This window comes from Lissotriton vulgaris, chromosome 7, assembly GCF_964263255.1.
Source record: "Lissotriton vulgaris chromosome 7, aLisVul1.2, whole genome shotgun sequence".
In the NCBI taxonomy this organism is placed as follows: Eukaryota; Metazoa; Chordata; class Amphibia; order Caudata; family Salamandridae; genus Lissotriton; species Lissotriton vulgaris.
Window position 1 is genome coordinate 134,375,298 of NC_141695.1, and position 21,290 is coordinate 134,396,587.

Genomic DNA, 21,290 nt, shown 5'->3' on the forward strand with positions numbered 1-21,290 from the left:
ACCCTCTTTCCTCATTCTCACTTTGTTGTTTGAGTGAGGAAGACCTGCTTCTATTGTTAGAGAAATGGCTACAGTAGCAGCAGCAGCTGGAGCATCTGCACCACCACCACCACCACCACCACAAGGACCACCACAACATCACATTGGTGGTCAAGAAGAAGATGAGGAGGAGGAGGAGAAGGAGGAGAGAAGGCAGACAAGGCATTTCCTGCCTGAAGACAAAGCCCAATATAAACCTAAGGATCACTTTATATGGGACTTTTTTGAAATACCAAGGGGTGCAAAGAAGGTAAACGCTGCAAAGGTGACTTCTTATATCTGTGGCGCAGTACTATCCAGGGGGAACCCTACAAAAAAATATTCATTTGGGAATCACACAATGATTCGGCACATGCAACGATTGCACCCCAATAACTATTCTGCAGCAGAGGTGAGAGAACTGTGCAGAAACCTTCCACAATCTTCTGCCAGCACCTCAACAACCAAAGAACCCACTCCATCGGGACCAGAAGCAAGTCAGATGGTTCCAAATATACAAACTAAGTTTGGTGGTTTCAAAATTGTTTGCATTTATTGTGGCAAAACCATTACCTATGGTGAGAAGAGTATTACCCTCATCAACATTGCTGATGATAACCACAAGTGCCCGAAGAAACCCTAATTTTTTTAATGTTTTTTTTTGCTCCAGTTGAGCCGTTTAAAATTCTCTGTTTTTTGTTTCTCCCCATAAAAAATACAAAAAAAATATAAAACTGTTCAGAAAAGTCAAAAAAGTAAAAAATGTTCAAAAAAACAATAAAAAAAATATAAAACAACAAAAAGAATAAAAAACAGTTCTTTTTAGAACTACCTCCAATTTATAAAAAAACCCTACATTTTTAAAAAACTCTGTCATTCTTTTTTCTCTAGGGTACGCTCCCCGGGCGCTCCCCCGCGCAAATCGAAAAAAAAAACATTTTTTTCTTTTTGCCCGCGGGGGCCTTTTATGGCCCCCACACCAAACCTAGGGGTCAGGGGGGGTCTACCCTTCCCCCTTTTGGTCATTTCCCCTCTTTGTTTTTGCCACCTCTTGTGTCTCGATCCTACCGAGACACAAGATGGCGGCTGCACCGGACTGTTTGGAATGTTTACAGACACCCGAGAGCCAATCAGCTTTCCACTCGCGAACTCGCGTAGTACGCTGGTTCGCGCCCCGGTGCGCGTACCGGGGCGCGCTTACAGATATATATTTTTTTTAACCTAAATTACTCAAAATCCACTGGAGCACATATCTTGAGACATAGCAAAGGCATATCGGGCTACCAGTCCCTACAATTTTGCCAAGTTTGGTGGAAATCCATTCAGCCGTTCGGGCTAAAAGTGAGGTCGACCGCCCTATGGAAATTAACATGGGGAAAACACGTTTTGGGACCCCCCTTTTATCTCGGACCCCGCTTGACGAATCCCCCCGGAACGGAGTGCCGCGAGGCAAATTTGAGGACATTTTCAGGTAGATTCCTCAACCGGCACCAAAGTTATTCCCAATAGAATGTTGCGATTTTCCTATTGAAAATAATCCTAACTATAACTACCTACTGGCAACTGCCAGTAGGTAATATATATATATATATATATATATATATATATATATATATATATATATTACCTACCGCCAGTAGGTAATATATATATATATATATATATATATATATATATATATATATATATATTACCTACTGGCGGTCGCCAGTAGGTATATATAGTTAGAATTTTTTCTCTATGGGATTTTTGAAAATTCTATGTCTAATAACTTTGGCGTTTGTGGATGGAATTGGCTGAAATTTTCAGGAAAATGGAACATTTCGTTTCTGAGCAGCCCCTGACAATTTGGGGGGGTTTCATCAAGGGGGGGCCGAGAAAAAAGGGGGGTCCCAAAACGCGTTTTTCCCATGTTAATTTCCATAGGGCGGTTGGCCTCACTTTTAGCTCGAACGGCTGAATGGATTTGCACAAAACTTGGCAAAATTGTAGGGACTGTTAGCCCGATGTGTCTTTGCTAGGTCTCAATATATGTGCTCCAGTGGATTTTGAGTAATTTAGGTTAAAAAAAAGATATATATCTGGGCGGAGCCTAACCACACATCTGATCTGATTGGCTGTCAGCACTTCATCCAAGAAGTGTTGGCAGCCATCTTGGGACCAATATACATGATAGCACCTCATTAAAAAGCATTGTAGTTAATAGAGGGTTTTAGGACTTTAGTTACATTATAAATCATTTGTTGATGGTACCATACTCGTTTTAGGAATTGTGGTGGGTTCTAAGGTGATTTTACCATGTGAAAAAACCTTCTGCTGTGATATCATGAATATTGTTTGAAAGAAAACTAATATCTCATGATTTTCCCTCAGTGGTTTGGAAGGGGATCTATAAGCTAAACTGAAAGCATATTTTCTGTAAATTCACATTATCTTTCTCAGTCATGTGAAAATGAAGTCTGACATTCTCAGTAAAACATCTACATCCAACAAGGACAGAGACTGTCAGTTGATTCCTTTGTGTTCTACTGCAGCCTCCTAGAGTGTTCTAAAGAACAACTAGAGCGCTAACAGTCCTACTTATTACAAAGGTATGGCACACCTGAAGCCATCTTGATTGGAATAAAGTGGTAACTCTTAAAACATTTAATTTAAAAAGAAACAACATGAGGGGGTATATTTTGCCATAGAAAGTATGATTAGTGCTGCAGAATGAAAAATTAGGGCACATTTTGAGTGACTTCTCAAATCCTTTTCTATTTCATTAAAACATTCTGACATGCAGTCTCCCAAAATGGCCACCAGAGACAAAAGAGTCCAAATGTAGCCCAAATATCACCCAGATGTAGCCCAAGTATAGCCCAATGACAGAATGTCCCAGAGTGTTCTAAAGAACAACTAGAGCGCTAACAGTCCTACTTATTACAAAGGTATGGCACACCTGAAGCCATCTTGATTGGAATAAAGTGGTAACTCTTAAAACATTTAATTTAAAAAGAAACAACATGAGGGGGTATATTTTGCCATAGAAAGTATGATTAGTGCTGCAGAATGAAAAATTAGGGCACATTTTGAGTGACTTCTCAAATCCTTTTCTATTTCATTAAAACATTCTGACATGCAGTCTCCCAAAATGGCCACCAGAGACAAAAGAGCCCAAATGTAGCCCAAATATCACCCAGATGTAGCCCAAGTATAGCCCAATGACAGAATGTCCCAGAGTGTTCTAAAGAACAACTAGAGCGCTAACAGTCCTACTTATTACAAAGGTATAGCACACCTGGAGCCATCGTGATGGGAATAAAGTGGTAACTCTTAAAACATTTAATTTAAAAAGGAACAAAATGAGGGGGTATATTATGCAATAGAAGGTATTATTAGTGCTGCAGAAAGAAAAATTAGGGCACATTTTGAGTGACTTTTCAAATCCGCTTCTATTTCATTAAAAAATTCTGACATGCAGTCTCCCAAAATGGCCACCAGAGACAAAAGAGCCCAAATGTAGCCCAAATATCACCCAGATGTAGCCCAAGTATAGCCCAATGACAGAATGTCCCAGAGTGTTCTAAAGAACAACTAGAGCGCTAACAGTCCTACTTATTACAAAGGTATGGCACACCTGAAGCCATCTTGATTGGAATAAAGTGGTAACTCTTAAAACATTTAATTTAAAAAGGAACAAAATGAGGGGGTATATTTTGCCATATGAATTATGATTAGTGCTGCAGAAAGAAAAATTAGGGCACATTTTGAGTGACTTCTCAAACACTCTTCAATTTCATTAAAAAATTCTGACATACAGTCTCCCAAGATGGCCACCAGAGACAAAAGAGCCTAAATGTAGCCCAAATATCTCCCAGATGTACCCCAAGTATAGCCCAATGACAGAATGTCCCAGAGTGTTCTAAAGAACAACTAGAGCGCTAACAGTCTTACTTATGACAAAAGTATGGCACACCAGAAGCCATCTTGATTGGAATGAAGTGGTAAGTCTGAAAACACTCAATTTAAAAAGGAACAACATGAGGGGGTTAATTTTGCCATAGAAAGTATGATTAGTGCTTCAGAAAGAAAAATTAGGGATCATTTTGAGTGACTTCTCAAATCCTCTACTATTTCATTAAAAAAATTCTGACATGCAGACTGAAACATGCACTTTGAATACCAGCAGCAGACGTCCCTGGTGAGCAGTAGCTTTACTACAGTGATCTAATGTGCAACTAGAGTGCTAACATTCAGAATTTATGGCAAATGTGTGACACATCTGAATGCCTTCTTGATGGAACCAAAGTAAACAAGCATTGAAAATGCAATAGATCTCGCCCTCGTTTAAGTTAAAGCCATTCTGTTTGTAATGAGGTGGCTTTTTAGCTTTGCTTTTATTAGTGTTTTTTCAACTTTCATGTAAATAACATGCATCTGTATGCATAAAAGTCTATGTATGCATGCATTTATGTTTGTATTTATATAGATATACAGATGATATATGTTTATATATGTATGTATATATATATATTCACTGAAAAAACCATAGGTTATAGACCATATATAGTTAGGAATTAGCATTTACAAAACCTTGAAAATTCACTGAAAAAACCATAGGTTATAGACCATATATAGTTAGGAATTAGCATTTACAAAACCTTGAAAATTCACTGAAAAAAACCATAGGTTATAGACCATATATAGTTAGGAATTCACATTTACAAAACTTTATTTTACTCACACAAAACCATTGAAATTCCATTTATAGTTAGTTGCACTAACTATATATCGCGCACCCGCAATCCACTGCTGATGATGTCACATATTACATCATTCATGACATGGTCAGTGACATCACTGATGACATCACTGATGACATCTCAAATGACATCACTGATGACATCACTGATGACAACATCCAGTGACTGTATGTTTCTGTAAAGTTAAAATATGTCTTACATATTGAAGAATGAGTGGATGTATAAGTGTCTGGATGAAGGATTTAGTAGGTGCATGACTGACTGTATGAGTGAGTGATTAAATGTGTCTCACTGAGTGCATGGGTTAGTGACTAAACTGTCTTAATTTGTGCATCATTATGTCTGTTGTTCTGTAAACTGTTGCATGTGTTGATAAGTAGCTATATGAGTAACTATATGGGTTATTGATTGGTTGCCCAAGTATTTGTATGGGAGACTGAGTGTGTGTGTGGGTGGCTGGGAGGTGTATGACTCTGTTTTTTTTTTTTTTTTTTTCTAAAACAAATGGCCGCGGTAAGAGAGCCCTAGGGAGGAGCTCCGGGGGCTTGGGATCTCCAATTTTGGATTAAATCCCTGAACATCCCCTAATCCACGACCCTACACCAAGCGGAACCATTGCTGTATGTTGTATCAGCGAAACGAACTTAAATGAAGCAAGACGCCGGAGTGAATCATTTACCTGGGCGGTGGTCAAGTCGGACTCCGAGGCTGACCTGAGGCTGACTCCTCTCCACGGACTCATCTGACAACCCCCAAGAAGCGGACCATCAGCAGCACCCACAACGGACATCCCGACGGATGTATGCGAGCCTGAGGACTCTGAGGAGAACGATCGGCGGCGGTCTGTAGGCTCCGGTGCCCGTGTACATAGACTGTCCAGCTCGGAAGGCGGAGCTGGGAGACCCCGGAGACGGACAAAAAGGTAGGATCCTCCGCATCCCCAGCGCGGCCCCACCAGTTGGGAGCCCCCCGAGACCACAACTCGCCGAATATAGGCATTTAGAAAAAAAAACGGGGAATCACTGCTTCTGGGATTAAAGAAATGCGGCTCGCCTGTCCTTAAAATGTCGGCCGCATAGGACCTTTTCACTCTTACACTCACTGTTCTCACGCTGGAGACACAGACAGGGAGAAAGGACTGGCAACCGGAGCCAGGGAAAGAAGACCTCCCTAACCCGACCGTACAGACAGCGAAAAGGGACCAACTAATCTTACAATTGAATTGAAATAGGACTGGCACCGGGGAAGAGGAAAGATACTTCCCAGAACCCACCTAACTCGGCAAAGGAAACTGTCAAAGGACTAAGATACTCAAGAGATAGGAGAACTCCCAGAAGCCTCTCAACTGATAAGGAGAATGGCAAATGCACAAACAAGTCATGGAGTGGAAAGAAAGAAGGGACTAAGAGAAGCAAAAGGAACCATCCAACTTCAAGAAGAAAATTAGAAAGAAAGATAAGACCAAGGAAAGAAAAAAGGGAATAACAACTTCAAGAGAAAAGAGAGAAAACCCTCCCCCCTCGCAGGAATTAATCAGGGAAAATCTTGGCTGACTTCGTGTACTGGCTACTGATCTCAGGACAATTACCCATCTCAATCAGAGATAGTCAATTAATTAATTAATTACCCTTAACTAACTACAATTATTTACTAATTACACACTAGAATAAAGCAGCATAACTAATAAAGATTAACGAACAAAGGAACAATTTAAAACTGTATGGTGCAAGTCAACTGAACCTACGATAGCTCCCACGTATACAAAGGTGTATCACTATAAGCAAACTATTCCACTAAGGAGCTATTACCTCCACCTCGTAACAATAGGAAGTAGTTACTACACTGTTACAACCACCAAGATACTCCAGCTGGGAACTACTCATTACACAACGTTCAATTGACCCCTGCATATCCCCAAGGTGAAGCGAAAATGGATGGTAGTCACCAAGGATCGACTGGGTCGTATGCAAAGAGCATAGAATACCCTGCAACGCTATCCAAAAATGCTGCCAAAAAACTCAAACACTATACCTTGAGAAAAAACCTGGACATACTGTTCTCTGACCCATATTTTGACAGTGTCAAAGGCATCATGATGAATGATCTTATTTTCTACACAGACAAAACAGCCAAATGGCGCAACGCCCTTTCAAATATGCTGTTCACGAAATCTATAAAAAACATACCATATGGCATAAAGATAACGACCACATTAACCAAAAGAAGCAAGACAGAATTATGCATTACTATGTATAAAACGGGAATAGTGCTGATACAAGCAAGCAATAGAGAACTCGAGAAATTCGAGTTAACCTTTCAAAACTTGAAGGAATACATTGAAAGACCAAACCACCAAAATAACTTGAAACCACCAGACTGCACGCTTGAAAACAACGACTCCAATACTAGAGACATCATTCCAACTGACAACCTTAACAACCAATCTGCTATCACCGAAGACGTAACCGACAACGAGAGGGTAATTACAGAGAATGAGATAGAAAGGATAACACTGACCACTATTCCTGGAAACAAAGTGAAGAACCGGGCCCCAAGGAAAGTATTGCTGACGCCAACGCACAACTCCACTACGCCTGAAGAAGAATGTACCCCAGCCCCAAGCGAGTCCCGCATGGATGCCAACGAAACGAAAAAGACAAATGATTTCGACCTCATCCAGCCTCCACCGAATGCTAGTCCTGAGTCCCATAGTTCCCTATCCACAAAAAGACCCCTCACATCCCATAACATAAGTTCTAATGGCGACATCTCGAAAAGAGCCAGAAATCACAAACAATCTAAGGTTATTAAGAAAAGATGTGTGGCAGTGAGAACAGATCACTCACGGAGACGAGCAAACTGCAATACTCATCCTATCAGACCTATCGCACATAAGAAATCATCCCGAACACAGAAAGAAGTCTATGAGCTCCAGAAGCTCGTAGGCAACCTGACACAAAACTCGATAAAAATCTCACAGACAATTGGGAAAATCTGGGAGATGGCATTAAGTACGCACACTAAGGTCTCACACATCCAGAATCTGGTACTCAGACCCAACAGACCTATCAGGACTAAGCCCCTGTCAAAAGAAGAAGCTCTTGCCTTACTCGAATCGTATGAACAACCTGCCTGCAATAGGGAGGAGAAGATCAAAACAGTACCTATTGACTCTAACAGAATGTACAGAAAGAATGACAGGAAAGCAATTCACCAAAACTTACAACATATTCAGCTAACAGCTCCCAAATCCGATAGCGAAAAACTCGTTAAAACACAGAAACCCCTGAATTGCCTACTACTTAATTGTCGCTCGGCGACTAAACACGCATCAGACATAGCTGCCCTCATCATTAATAAGGAAATTGACCTGGCCATCCTCACCGAAACATGGCTCAATGAATCTTCTTCTCCTACCATGGATCTCTTAATACCCCCACAATACAACATCGTCAGATTAGACAGACCAAAGATTGTGGGAGGAGGCATAGCTTGCATTCACCGCTCAGAGATTGAGGTCTGCCAATTCCAATCTGACCCCCTAGAATCCTGCGAATACCTTGGTATTAAGGTGAGAACACCAAGTAATCAAAACTGCAACTTGCACGCATTCTACCACCCACCAGGAGAGAACGCAAAGTTCACCGAGCAACTGATGGAGATCATAACGACCAACTCTAATTCGGAGGTCAATAACATATTCCTGGGCGACTTTAACCTCCACTGGGATGACGGCAATGACAAACTGGTCAACTCGCTCAAAGACTTCCTCAGTGAGCTAAAACTTATACAATCTTGCAACCAACCCACGCACTCACATGGAGCGACCTTAGACTGGATTATTTCAAGAAAGGATGAGGCATCAATCCTCGCTATAGACCCATGTGATTGGTCGGACCATCATACCATAACATTCACGTTACCTACAATGAAAAAGGGCAGGACCGTGCAACCACGCAATCTCAAGAAACTGATTAGAGACACAAAAGAGGCGAATATCGATCTACTGGTCGAAAGGTGTGAGACAGACCTGAAACCACCCAACAATAAGCAGAATGTTAATGGGATGACTGACCACTACCTAACCTCAATTGGCAATATCGTTAATGATACCATGCCCCAAAAACTGAAAAAAGTCGCAGAGAAACCAAAAAACCCTTGGTTCAATGAATCACTGAATGAGGATAGGCGCAAACTGAGAATGGCCGAAAGGAAATGGAGACAGCATCCCTCCTCCCCTGAACTGAAAGCCGTCAGAAAGACAAGGAAAGAATATAACAAAAAGATTATCAACTCCAAAAAAGAATTTATCAGATCTGAATTGGACAGTGCCTTAAATAGACCACGAAAGCTCTTCGAGATTTTAAAACTACAGTCGAATAAACTGGCCAAAACGGTTCATGAAAAGACAAAAACACCCATAAGCTGCGAGGAATTCTCTGCACACTTCACGGAAAAATCCAAAGTGCTAGAAGTTGAACTCACAAATGCAGCAACTAACATTATGACCCTTCCTCCACCTAAAAATGAGGCCATCGTCTCAGCAGAGGGTCCTCAAACAAAAAATAAGGCGAAATGGGACACATTTGAATTATACGACCAGGGAAAAATCGCCAAAACGCTGGCGGAACTTAAGCCAAACAACCACTACCAAGACCCTCTACCGGGAAAATGTGTAAGAGAAGTCAGCCACACTCTAGTTCCGATATGGACCGATATAATAAATGCCTCACTTACACAAGGGACCCTCCCGGACTGCCTAAAAACAGGGCAGATAATGCCCATCCTCAAAAAACCGACGGCTGACGCAACTGACCCGAACAACTACCGACCAGTGACCAACATCCCTCTACTGGCCAAACTCATTGAGAAATGCGTGCAGGGCCAACTAAGTCAACACATCGCTAAATTTTCGCTACTTGACGATTGCCAATCAGGATTCAGAACTGGTCACAGCACTGAAACTGCGATCCTGCATATTGTGGATGACGCCCTACAAGCCCTAGACCGAAATCAAACATGCTTATTGATCCTCCTAGACCTGTCATCAGCTTTTGACACGGTAAAGCATGAATTGCTAATGACCAGACTACAAGACAGGATGGGTCTGTCAGGGAACGTGCTGAAATGGTTCAATTCTTTCCTACAGAACAGGACTCAACGATACCTGGTTAACCAAGCAATCTCAGCCCCGAGCCCCAATGCAATCGGAGTTCCACAAGGATCAACGCTCTCCCCAGATCTATTCAACTTATATGTGGAACCTCTCACGGAGATCCTTCAAGAATCACAAGTATCCTATCATATGTATGCAGACGACACGCAACTATACATAAAAATAGCCTCCCTTGAGGACATCGACCTAATGAACAGAACACTAAAGAGAGCTTTGCGATGGTTAACAACAAACCATCTGAAACTGAATTCCCAGAAAACAGAATTCTTGCTAATTTCACCGACAAAGAGCCAATCTGAAGTTAAAGAATGGTCCAAACTGGTGACGGCGCTAAATTGTACCCCGACCCTAGTTAATTCAGTCAAATCACTTGGAATTATACTAGACGAAAACCTCGACATGAAAGATCATATTAACGCAATGGCCAAGAGCGCCCGCTTCCATTTGAATTACTTAAGGAAAGTGAAACCCTTTATCTCAGAGTCGGATCTAAAACTGGCTATCCAATCACTAGTCATCTCGAGGATCGAATACGGCTGCACCACATTAGCGGGTCTCCCGAAAACAGCCACAGCACCACTAAAAGCCTGCCTCAACGCAGCGGCTAGACTCATTACGGGCACGAGAAAATTCGATCACATTTCCCCGCACCTGAAAGCACTAAACTGGCTACCTTACGAGGCCAGAATCCAAATGAAGATGGCCTGCATTACACACAAAGCGGTCCACCATAACACGCCTAGATACCTGGTTAAGAAACTTAAGCTTTCAGGGGGTAACAGAATAACCAGAAGCGCCAAAGAACTACTACTACGACCAGCCTTTTTCCACAAGAAAAAGACCTACAACCGAGCATTCTCCGGAGCGGCCCCCAGAATATGGAACTCCCTCCCTCCAAACATCAGGATGATTCAAAATACCATGACATTCAAACGGGAAATGAAGAGCCACTTGATGAGTAAATACCCGACATAGAAAAATTAAGATGACTGAGAAGTTCACCTACAAGAATGGAGGTCGCTCCTCGTCTTGAAACATGACTGCTGTCGTGTTCAAGCTGAGGCTAGACACCTATAACTATATCTCACAATCAAACATTTAACTGCTACCTCATTGTATTTATCTACCCATTTCATCCTTGCGATGCACTTGAATGCCTTATAACCCTACCCCACCGAGCTAGATGGGATATTTCTGACCTGGGCTCAGCCTGCTCGTCATCTATTGCTAATTGGGCATTTAATAGGGGTATATATATCTAATCACGTCCCTACAATACACTGCCTTCTACCTCATATCTATTTGTTACTATTAATGTTAATATAATGTCTATATGTCATTTCTTTACATGTTAAGCACCTACTGGTAATTGCACAGATAATAGGAACACTCATAGCTAATCACAGCGTTGAGTATAGTACCTGCTACCTCAGATCAATTTGTTATTATCAATGCTATTTGAATGTTGATTTGTGTATTTCTTTCCTTGTGAAGCGCTCTGATACCCACGGGTCTTGTCCGCGCTATATAAAACTCTATAAATAAATAAATAAATAAATGTGTGAGCAGTTGATTCACTAGATGTATGGTTTCAAAAGTGCATGTGGAAACAGCTGTATGGGCGGTTGACTGTGTGCATGAGTGTATTGGTGAGTGAATGGATATCTCAGTGCTACATGTCAAAGTAAGTACATATGTAAAACACAGTACATGTGAGAGTTGACATATATAAATAACTGTGCATAAGAGCCAGTGAATGTGTGAGTGGCTGTATGGATCATTGTGAACTTGTATCAGGGATTGTATAAGAGAGTAAATATGTGTTGGTATATGTTGGAATAAGTAAAGTTTGTATAACTGTATAGTTGAGGAAATGGAGGTGTGATTGATTCTTTGCATGACTGACTAGGTGTGTGAGTAACTTCATGGATGAGTGACAGTCTGTGAGTGTCTGTTTACACTGATTGTATCTAAGGTTATATTAGAGTCTGAAGAGGTTCATCGTATTATCACATGAATGATATCATCAGTGATGTGATCAGTAATGTCAAATGAGATGTCATCAGTGATGTCATCAGTGATGTCATTTGAGATGTCATCAGTGATGTCATTTGAGATGTCATCAGTGATGTCACTGACCATGTCATGAATGATGTAATATGTGACATCATAAGCAGTGGATTGCGGGTGCGCGATATATAGTTAGTGCAACTAACTATAAATGGAATTTCAATGGTTTTGTGTGAGTAAAATAAGGTTTTGTAAATGCGAATTCCTAACTATATATGGTCTATAACCTATGGTTTTTTCAGTGAATATATATATATATATATCTATCCTTGACCTCCTCCGAAAGGAAAGAGTAGTGACCACAGGGAAGATTCAAGAGAGCACTTTATTTAGGAAATGTCCCAGGTGAATGCATTTCGGCGTGTCGGCTTTCTTCAGCGCCCCTCTTCAACTGTAAGTGCTGCGGTGTTGGCGGTCCTGCCTCCATGTTGATATATGTGCCTTGCTCCACCCCGTGATGAAATTAGGCACTCCTTAGCAGTCCTGCATAGAGGGACTACCTGACTCACAATACCTCGGATTGGTGCATCGCGGGACTGGTGATGCTCGCGTGGGGTGACACTTTCTGGAGTGGCAGTCGGTTGCAGGTACAGACACCAAAATTGCTGAGAGGTGAGGCAAATCCACAGTTTAATGTCCCCTTGGGTCTCCCCTAGTACCGCCAAAACCCCTCCACATGAACTCTTCTGCGGGGGCAGGCACAGGAATACCGGTAGCCCAAGTAAGAGAAAAGAATATCCCCCAACCGCTGTGTCCTCCATGCGTTTGAGGTGTGTTCAAACGTGATTGTTACCACAATCCACAAAAATTGCTCAGACGAGCTAGCCCAGGGCGTTTGAACCTCTTGTGTGGCGGGGGTCGCTGAAATGCGCTCTGGCTTGGCGCATATTTTCATCACCTTCACCTCCTCCGAAAGGAAAGAGCAGTGACCACAGGGAAGATTCAAGAGAGCACTTTATTTAGGAAATGTCCCAGGCGAATGCATTTCGGCATGTCAGCCTTCTTCAGCGCCCCTCTTCAACTGTAAGTGCTGCGGCGTTGGCGGTCCTGTCTCCATGTTGATATAAGTGCCTTGCTCCGCCCCCTGATGAAATTAGTCACTCCTTAGCAGCCCTGCGTAGAGGGACTACCTGACCCACAATGCCTTGGATTGGTGTATCGCAGGACTGGGGATGCTCGCGTGGGGTGACACTTTCTGGAGTAGCAGTCGGTTGCGGGTACAGACACCAAAATTGCTGAGAGGTGAGGCAAATCCACAGTTCAATGCCCCCTCGGGTCTCGCCTAGTACCCCCAAAACCACTCCACATTAACTCTTCTGCGGGGGCAGGCACAGGAATCCTGGTTGCCCAAGTAGGAGAAAAGAATATCTCCCAACCGCTGTGTCCTCCATGCGTTTGAGGTGTGTTCAAACGTGATCGTTACCACAATCCACAAAAATTGCTCAGACGAGCAAGCCAGGGCGTTTAAACCTCTTGTGTGGCGGGGGTCGCTGAAATGCGCTCTGGCTTGGCGCATAATTTCATCACCTTCACCTCCTCCAAAAGGAAAGAGCAGTGACCACAGGGAAGATTCAAGCGAGCACTTCATTTAGGAAATGTCCAAGGCAAATGCATTTCGGCTTGTCGGCCTTCTTCAGCACCCCTCTTCAACTGTAAGTGCTGCGGCGTTGGCGGTCCTGCCTCCATGTTGATATATGTGCCTTGCTCCGCCCCCTGATGAAATTAGGCACTCCTTAGCAGTCCTGCATAGAGGGACTACCTGACCCACAATGCCTCGGATTGGTGCATCGCGGGACTGGGGATGCTCGCGTGGGGTGACACTTTCTGGAGTGGCAGTCGGTTGCAGGTACAGACACCAAAATTGCTGAGAGGTGAGGCAAATCCACAGTTTAATGTCCCCTCGGGTCTCCCCTAGTACCGCCAAAACCCCTCCACATGAACTCTTCTGCGGGGGCAGGCACAGGAATACCGGTAGCCCAAGTAAGAGAAAAGAATATCCCCCAACCGCTGTGTCCTCCATGCGTTTGAGGTGTGTTCAAACGTGATTGTTACCACAATCCACAAAAATTGCTCAGACGAGCTAGCCCAGGGCGTTTGAACCTCTTGTGTGGCGGGGGTCGCTGAAATGCGCTCTGGCTTGGCGCATATTTTCATCACCTTCACCTCCTCCGAAAGGAAAGAGCAGTGACCACAGGGAAGATTCAAGAGAGCACTTTATTTAGGAAATGTCCCAGGCGAATGCATTTTAGCATGTCAGCCTTCTTCAGCGCCCCTCTTCAACTGTAAGTGCTGCGGCGTTGGCGGTCCTGTCTCCATGTTGATATATGTGCCTTGCTCCGCCCCCTGATGAAATTAGGCACTCCTTAGCAGCCCTGCGTAGAGGGACTACCTGACCCACAATGCCTCGGATTGGTGTATCGCAGGACTGGGGATGCTCGCGTGGGGTGACACTTTCTGGAGTAGCAGTCGGTTGCAGGTACAGACACCAAAATTGCTGAGAGGTGAGGCAAATCCACAGTTCAATGCCCCCTCGGGTCTCGCCTAGTACCCCCAAAACCACTCCACATTAACTCTTCTGCGGGGGCAGGCACAGGAATCCTGGTTGCCCAAGTAGGAGAAAAGAATATCTCCCAACCGCTGTGTCCTCCATGCGTTTGAGGTGTGTTCAAACGTGATCGTTACCACAATCCACAAAAATTGCTCAGACGAGCAAGCCAGGGCGTTTAAACCTCTTGTGTGGCGGGGGTCGCTGAAATGCGCTCTGGCTTGGCGCATAATTTCATCACCTTCACCTCCTCCAAAAGGAAAGAGCAGTGACCACAGGGAAGATTCAAGCGAGCACTTCATTTAGGAAATGTCCCAGGCAAATGCATTTCGGCTTGTCGGCCTTCTTCAGCACCCCTCTTCAACTGTAAGTGCTGCGGCGTTGGCGGTCCTGCCTCCATGTTGATATATGTGCCTTGCTCTGCCCCCTGATGAAATTAGGCACTCCTTAGCAGTCCTGCATAGAGGGACTACCTGACCCACAATGCCTCGGATTGGTGCATCGCGGGACTGGGGATGCCCGCGTGGGGTGACACTTTCTGGAGTGGCAGTCGGTTGCAGGTACAGACACCAAAATTGCTGAGAGGTGAGGCAAATCCACAGTTCAATGCCCACTCGGGGCTTCCCTAGTACCGCCAAAACCCCTCCACATGAACTCTTCTGCGGGGGCAGGCACAGGAATCCCAGTTGCCCAAGTAGGAGAAAAGAATATCTCCTAACTGCTGTGTCCTTCATGCGTTTGAGGTGTGTTCAAACGTGATCATTACCACAATCCACAAAAATTGCTCAGACGAGCTAGCCAGGGCGTTTGAACCTCTTGTGTGGCGGGGGTCGCTGAAATGCGCTCTGGCTTGGCGCATAATTTCATGACCCTCACCTCCTCCGAAAGGAAAGAGCAGTGACCACAGGGAAGATTCAAGAGAGCACTTGGGCTCAATATTTCCGTAACTTCAACAGAAACCACAGCACTCAGGAGCGTAGCTTGCTTCACAGATTTATTTTCTTGCAGGAATCACATACAGACGCATTTCGGCGTACCGCCTTCGTCAGTGTCTCTCCCATTCTGTGCACAACATGTTAATAAAGTTAACTTCACTTTCATTGGACACAAACAAAGGACTTTACCACTCTAGGCGTTTTGGGCGCCATCTTGTAGTGTGCCTGGTTAGTCTATCCGGCATACTTTATGTAGTTCTATTCATTAATAGTAAACCGTAAATAGGAGGGTAGAGGGTTATCTATATTGCTACAGTAACACACTATAAAGCCTTGTATCAGCCTTTGTCCTTTGTCATCGTGTCCCCATTTCTAATACCAATATACACCTTCATCCGAGTGTAGACAAAATCCAAATACTGCTATATTTTCTCAAAGCTTTTCTCAAAAAAACATTTAGATGCATTGGAATGTCACAAAAAATCATCAAAAACAGCAAAAACCCAACCAAATCAAGGGTGATAAAATTCATATGTCTCTCAATGGCAGAACAGCCACACGATCCTTATATTACATGGTCATTATAAATTCCTTGTGGAAAAAGAGGAAAGGAAGGAAGAAAGGGAGAAGAGAGAGATAAAGAAAAAAGAAGAAAGAAGAAAAGAGAAAGGATGAGTCCTAGGCCTCTGTTTGTTCCCCAAGAGGCATAGTTGCTATCTCCAATTCCTCACATTCAGTTCTATTGTACAGTCGAGCCCCTAGAAAAAACAGACCCTCTCATTTGCCTAAATGTACCGCCATCTCTTCTCCACTGTTAAGACCCCTTGGGTGCTTGGTTGATAAATCAATAATGTACCTAGATTCCAATCTGCGGAGACGTCTTAGCCTGTCTCCGCCTCTGCTGTTTGCTCGAACCATGTCTAGGCCAAAGCACTGTAGCTTGCTTCTATCTTTATTGTGAACCTCTGCAAAGTGACGCGCCACCGGATAAGACTGGTCTGTCTTATCTATGGCCCTGAGATGTTCTAAAATTCTCAGTTTTAGCTGATTTATTGTGCTGCCAATGTACCGCAGCCCATACGGGCAAGTCAGACAATAGACCACGTACGGTGTACTGCAGGTAATGAACTTCTTAATGTACATTGTTCTCCCTGTATCGGGTACAACATATGACAGAACTCTTTTGCTGCTGGCACAAGCCTTGCAGCGGCCACAAGGATAGAATACCTTCATTTCTCGTAAGGTGTTGGTTTGTGGGGTGATATTCCCTGAGTGGCTAGTTATTAGCAAATCTCCTAGAGATCTGGCTCTACTAAAAGTTACCAATGGGTAGGCCGGTAGTTCTTCCTGTAGCACACTATCGGTTTGGAGGATATGCCAATTTTTCTTTAGCATGGCTCTTAAGTCCTGGGCTCCTGAGGAGAAAGGAGTGATCATCCTAAATTTCCCTTTATCTATTGGGCCTTTACTTTTCCCTTAGCCAAGGGTGATTTGCTTTCAAGGAATACTTTCCTAGGAATCTTCCTAACTTTCTTCAGGGCACTCTGTAATAGAGTGTCCCCGTATCCTCTCACTCTGAAACGCACTAGACATTCGTTGGCAGCCGCCTCGAAGTCTTGATCTCTGGAGATAATTCTCCCTAGCCTTAATAGCTCCTCATAGGGAATGTTCCTCACTAGCTGGGGTGGGTGACTACTGCTTGCAAAGAGTATTGAATTGCCAGCGGTATCCTTTCTGTGCAAAGCTGTGTGTATCCGATTGCCCTCTGGGAACACCTTAAGGTCCAAATAGTCCGCAGCAACCGAACTAATGGTCCCTGAGAAATGCAGATTATAATCATTCTTATTGAGTACCCTGATATATTCCTCAGCTGTACTGTGTGTTCCATGCCAGATGATAAATAAATTGTCGATATAACAATACCAACACACAGTCTCACCCTTCTCCTGCCCCACTATACAGCTCCTGGGCACCTGCTCCTCCCACCAGCCAGCGAACAAGTTCGCGTAGCTGGGGGCAAAGCAGGTGCCCACTGCCGTCCCAGACTTTTGCTTATACAATTGGTCTTCAAACAAAAATATTTTATTGTTTAGACAAAACTCAACAAATTCCTGAATCATGAGGTTATGTTGAGCAAATTGCATTTGCCTCTGGTCCAAAAAGTGCCGGACCGCCTCCAGGCCGTGTCTGTGTTATATGCACATATATAAGCTGGTGATATCCAGCACCATCAGTAAATGTTCTGAGTCCCACTTAATGTCCCGAATTTTGTTAAAAAAATCTTTGGTGTCCTGCACATAAGATTTTAAGGTAAATACCAATGGGAACAAGATGTCGACAAAGCGGGACATGTTCTCGGTGAGATTGTTAATAGAGGAAACTATGGGGCGGCCCGGGGGACGGGTGCTGTGTTTATGGAGCTTTGGAAGGTGGTAGAAGGTGGGGATCATCGGATGGTCATTACGCAGAAACAGATGTTCATCTCTGCCAAGCAATTTAAGATTGTACCATTTCTGGACAAAGATATCTTAGTCCATTACACTCTGTTGGTATAGATCCTGTGTATATTTCATGTAAAACCTATTATCCGACAACTGCCCCAATGCTTCCTGTCTATAGTAATCCCTACTCATGAGGACTACATTCCCACCCTTGTCTGAGGGTTTTACCACAATGTTCTTATCATTCATCAAGTTACATAATGCCTCCTTTTGGAAGTCCATGATGTTCTTTTTGGCAAGATGGTTAGTTTTTCTATAACTCATGAGATCATTGTTCATGGCTTCGGTGAACACATCCACTGCATCCCATGGTGACTGGGGAACAAAAACGGAAACAGGTTTATACCCGCTTTCCTCCCTTTCCTGTGTTACACCTTGTAATTCTGCGCGTTGGGCAGTGTCAAGGGAGTCCAAGTCAATTGTCTGTTCTGTTCTTAGCTCCTCTAAAGTCTCCACTATAGATAGATCTCTACTACTAAGGGCGTCTGTAGCAGTTACTCTTCCGCCTTTGCTGATTGATTTCTTCAGATGTGGGCGTAATTTAAAGTATTTGTGGAGTTTCAACTTCCTTGTGAAGCAGAACAGATCGATCCGTGTTTGTGTATATTCAAGATTGCTGTGAGGGCAGAAGGTGAGGCCCAGACCTAGTAACTCAATTTCGGAATCTGTGAGAGTTTTATCGGTAAGATTCACCACCGTGAGATTTCATGAGTTACTGATGTTATTGTCTATTCCTACTTTCTGTTGCGGCTGTTCCAGGAGGGTTTTGTTCTTCCCCTGCCTCTTCCTGCCGCCCCCTGCCCTCCTTGTCCTCCTTGTCCGCCTTGTCCTGATGTTGTCTCCTCTGGTGGCTTGTTCTTTCCTCTGCGCAGCCATGATTTCCTGATGATTTTGAACTCCTCGTGAAAAGGAGTCCTTTCGGGTTTGCCACCTCGGTTGTCCCTTTGCACTGCTTGATCACGTTGATCATCACTGGATTTGTTTCCGGTGGCATCTGACACTGAGGTGACCACCTCTGCTGCCGCCGTGGAGCTTGACCCCCCCTGTCGACCCCCCTGTCTGGCTTTCCGTGGAGCATCATATTTTTTCGCATAAGTGAGCACACATCCCTGAAGATAATCCCTTTCATCGCGCTCGTACTTTTCTTGTTTGCGAAATCTTATCTATTGTTCATATTTGATAAGTCAGACTTTCATTTGGTCTTTTAGTTGTGCTAGCGCTGCTGGATCTGGCTCCTTCTCAAGCTCCTCCTCGAGCAGTTTAATCTCTGCCAGCACCTTCTCCCTGTCGCTCCAGGCGTATTTGACCAGAATTTTCAAGGTCCCTTCGCAGTAGGTGGCAGTATGCTCGGCCCAATCTGTTAATAGCTGGGGATCAGGATGTTCATATGAGGGTTCAGTATGTACTCTTAATCCTCTGGGCACTGTCTGCTCCTCAATGTAACTTGTGAGACTTGTGGCCTCCCACCATTTACGAACTTCCCGTTCATAAAGCCTTTCTAATTTAAACATATTGTCCCTCAATTTGCTGTTCTGGGGTTACGCTGTTGTAGAGATTATTTCGGACGGCTTATACCGCCGTTTGAACATATCTTTTGCCGCAGTGCGGCGCTCGGTGTCAGTAAACATGTCGGCACTTGGTCGGCACTCTCTTGTCAGCTGTATGGTCTACACCAGCTGATTTTTTGGTGTTTCCTATTCTGTGAATGCAAGTCCCCTCCATGACGTCCTAACGCAATACCCGCTGAGATGCAACTATTTGCAAAGGGGGAAGGAGAACTGAAAAAGGCTCACCGGACAACTTCTTACATCGGCAGCTCCGGGGTCATCAGGCGCTATCCCCATATCGGTCCTTCAGTCGCGGTCATACCTGCGTCCCCAGCGGCTGCGGCGGTGCACGAGAGAAACCTTGAAACCGCTCGTCTTCCAAAATATCTTGCGCACTCATGGGCGGGTGTTGTCATCGGCTAGTGGAACGCCGCATAACACTGGGCTCAATATTCCCGTAACTTCAACAGAAACCACAGCACTAAGGAGGGTAGCTTGCTTCACAGATTTATTTTCTTGCAGGAATCACACACAGACGTGTTTCGGCGTACCGCCTTCGTCAGTGTCTCTCCCATTCTGTGCACGACATGTTAATAAAGTTACCTTCACTTTCATTGGACACAAACAAAGGACTATACCACTCTAGGCGTTTTGGGCGCCATCTTGTAGTGTGCCTGGTTAGTCTATCTGGCATATTTTATGTGGTTCTATTCATTAATAGTAAACCGTATATAGTAAGGTAGAGGGTGTAAGTTATCTATATTGCTACAGTAACACACTATAAATATATATATATATTGGAAACAAAAGGACCTCGGGTCTGAAGACGCACTCATAATCCGATCATTAGGCTAGCAGGACAACTTTCTCTTGCTTTAGAAAACAGTTCACAGGCTTACGCGTTTCAGAGCTCATCCGCTCCTTGTTCACAGCTAGACATGAGAAGAGCACAACATCAAGAAGCACTTAACAGCATGTGATTTTATTTCGCCCTCTGATGGGCAACACGTGAGTACAGTCAGTGCTGCATGATGGGACATGCAGTAATAGTTACTTCCAAGATTGCCTTATTAGGCTTTTCAGTGCTCCTTTAACATTGTGTCAACGCATGCCATACAATTATTTCCTTTACATTATTTAACTCTCCACTGGGCTTCAAAGTCCGGAGTTAGTCGTCATTGTGCCATCTGATTACATCAAAGGGAGACTGCGCACAGTTCTGTGTTTCTGTGGTTCCTTGACTTTTAGGACGGTGAAATCTTCACGGCTAAGCCTGCCGTTAATTATTAATTTTGGAAACAAAGGACCTCCGCACAGGGTACAATGCGTACCAACAGAGAGTGAGGAAAATCCAAAAGTGACCCAGTTATTGAGAAAACAGAGAGAAAAAAAATCTACTTCTCACTTTCAGATGAGCTAAATCATTGAGGAGTGAATTCGTTTTCAGTAGTCCTGACATGACCAAATCAGAGACATGGTTGACATCAAACCTGGGCTTTCAAAAATGCCATAGTTGCAAGGCTTGCAAATTTGAAGTACATACAAGGGAAGTTACATCACCTTTACTTAATACCCACTGAAAATATGCACCACATACATATGTAGAAGTGATTTTGTTGTATATATCCGACAATAAATATATGGCCAAAAATATATGTGTGCAGTACTATCCACATGGTACATGTCGGAATTTTACAACATCTAAGGACTATAGCAAGAGAAGATAAAAGCTACCCTGTTGCTCACCACATTC

At 43.7% G+C, this 21,290-nt stretch overlaps 1 protein-coding gene across 1 annotated transcript in view; it reads right to left on the reverse strand.

The window, feature by feature from the left end:
* The window catches only part of LOC147701005 (phospholipase A2 inhibitor and Ly6/PLAUR domain-containing protein-like), an 87,254-nt gene that overhangs the window by 22,435 nt on the left and 43,529 nt on the right, over positions 1–21,290 (reverse strand). The window lies entirely within an intron of this gene.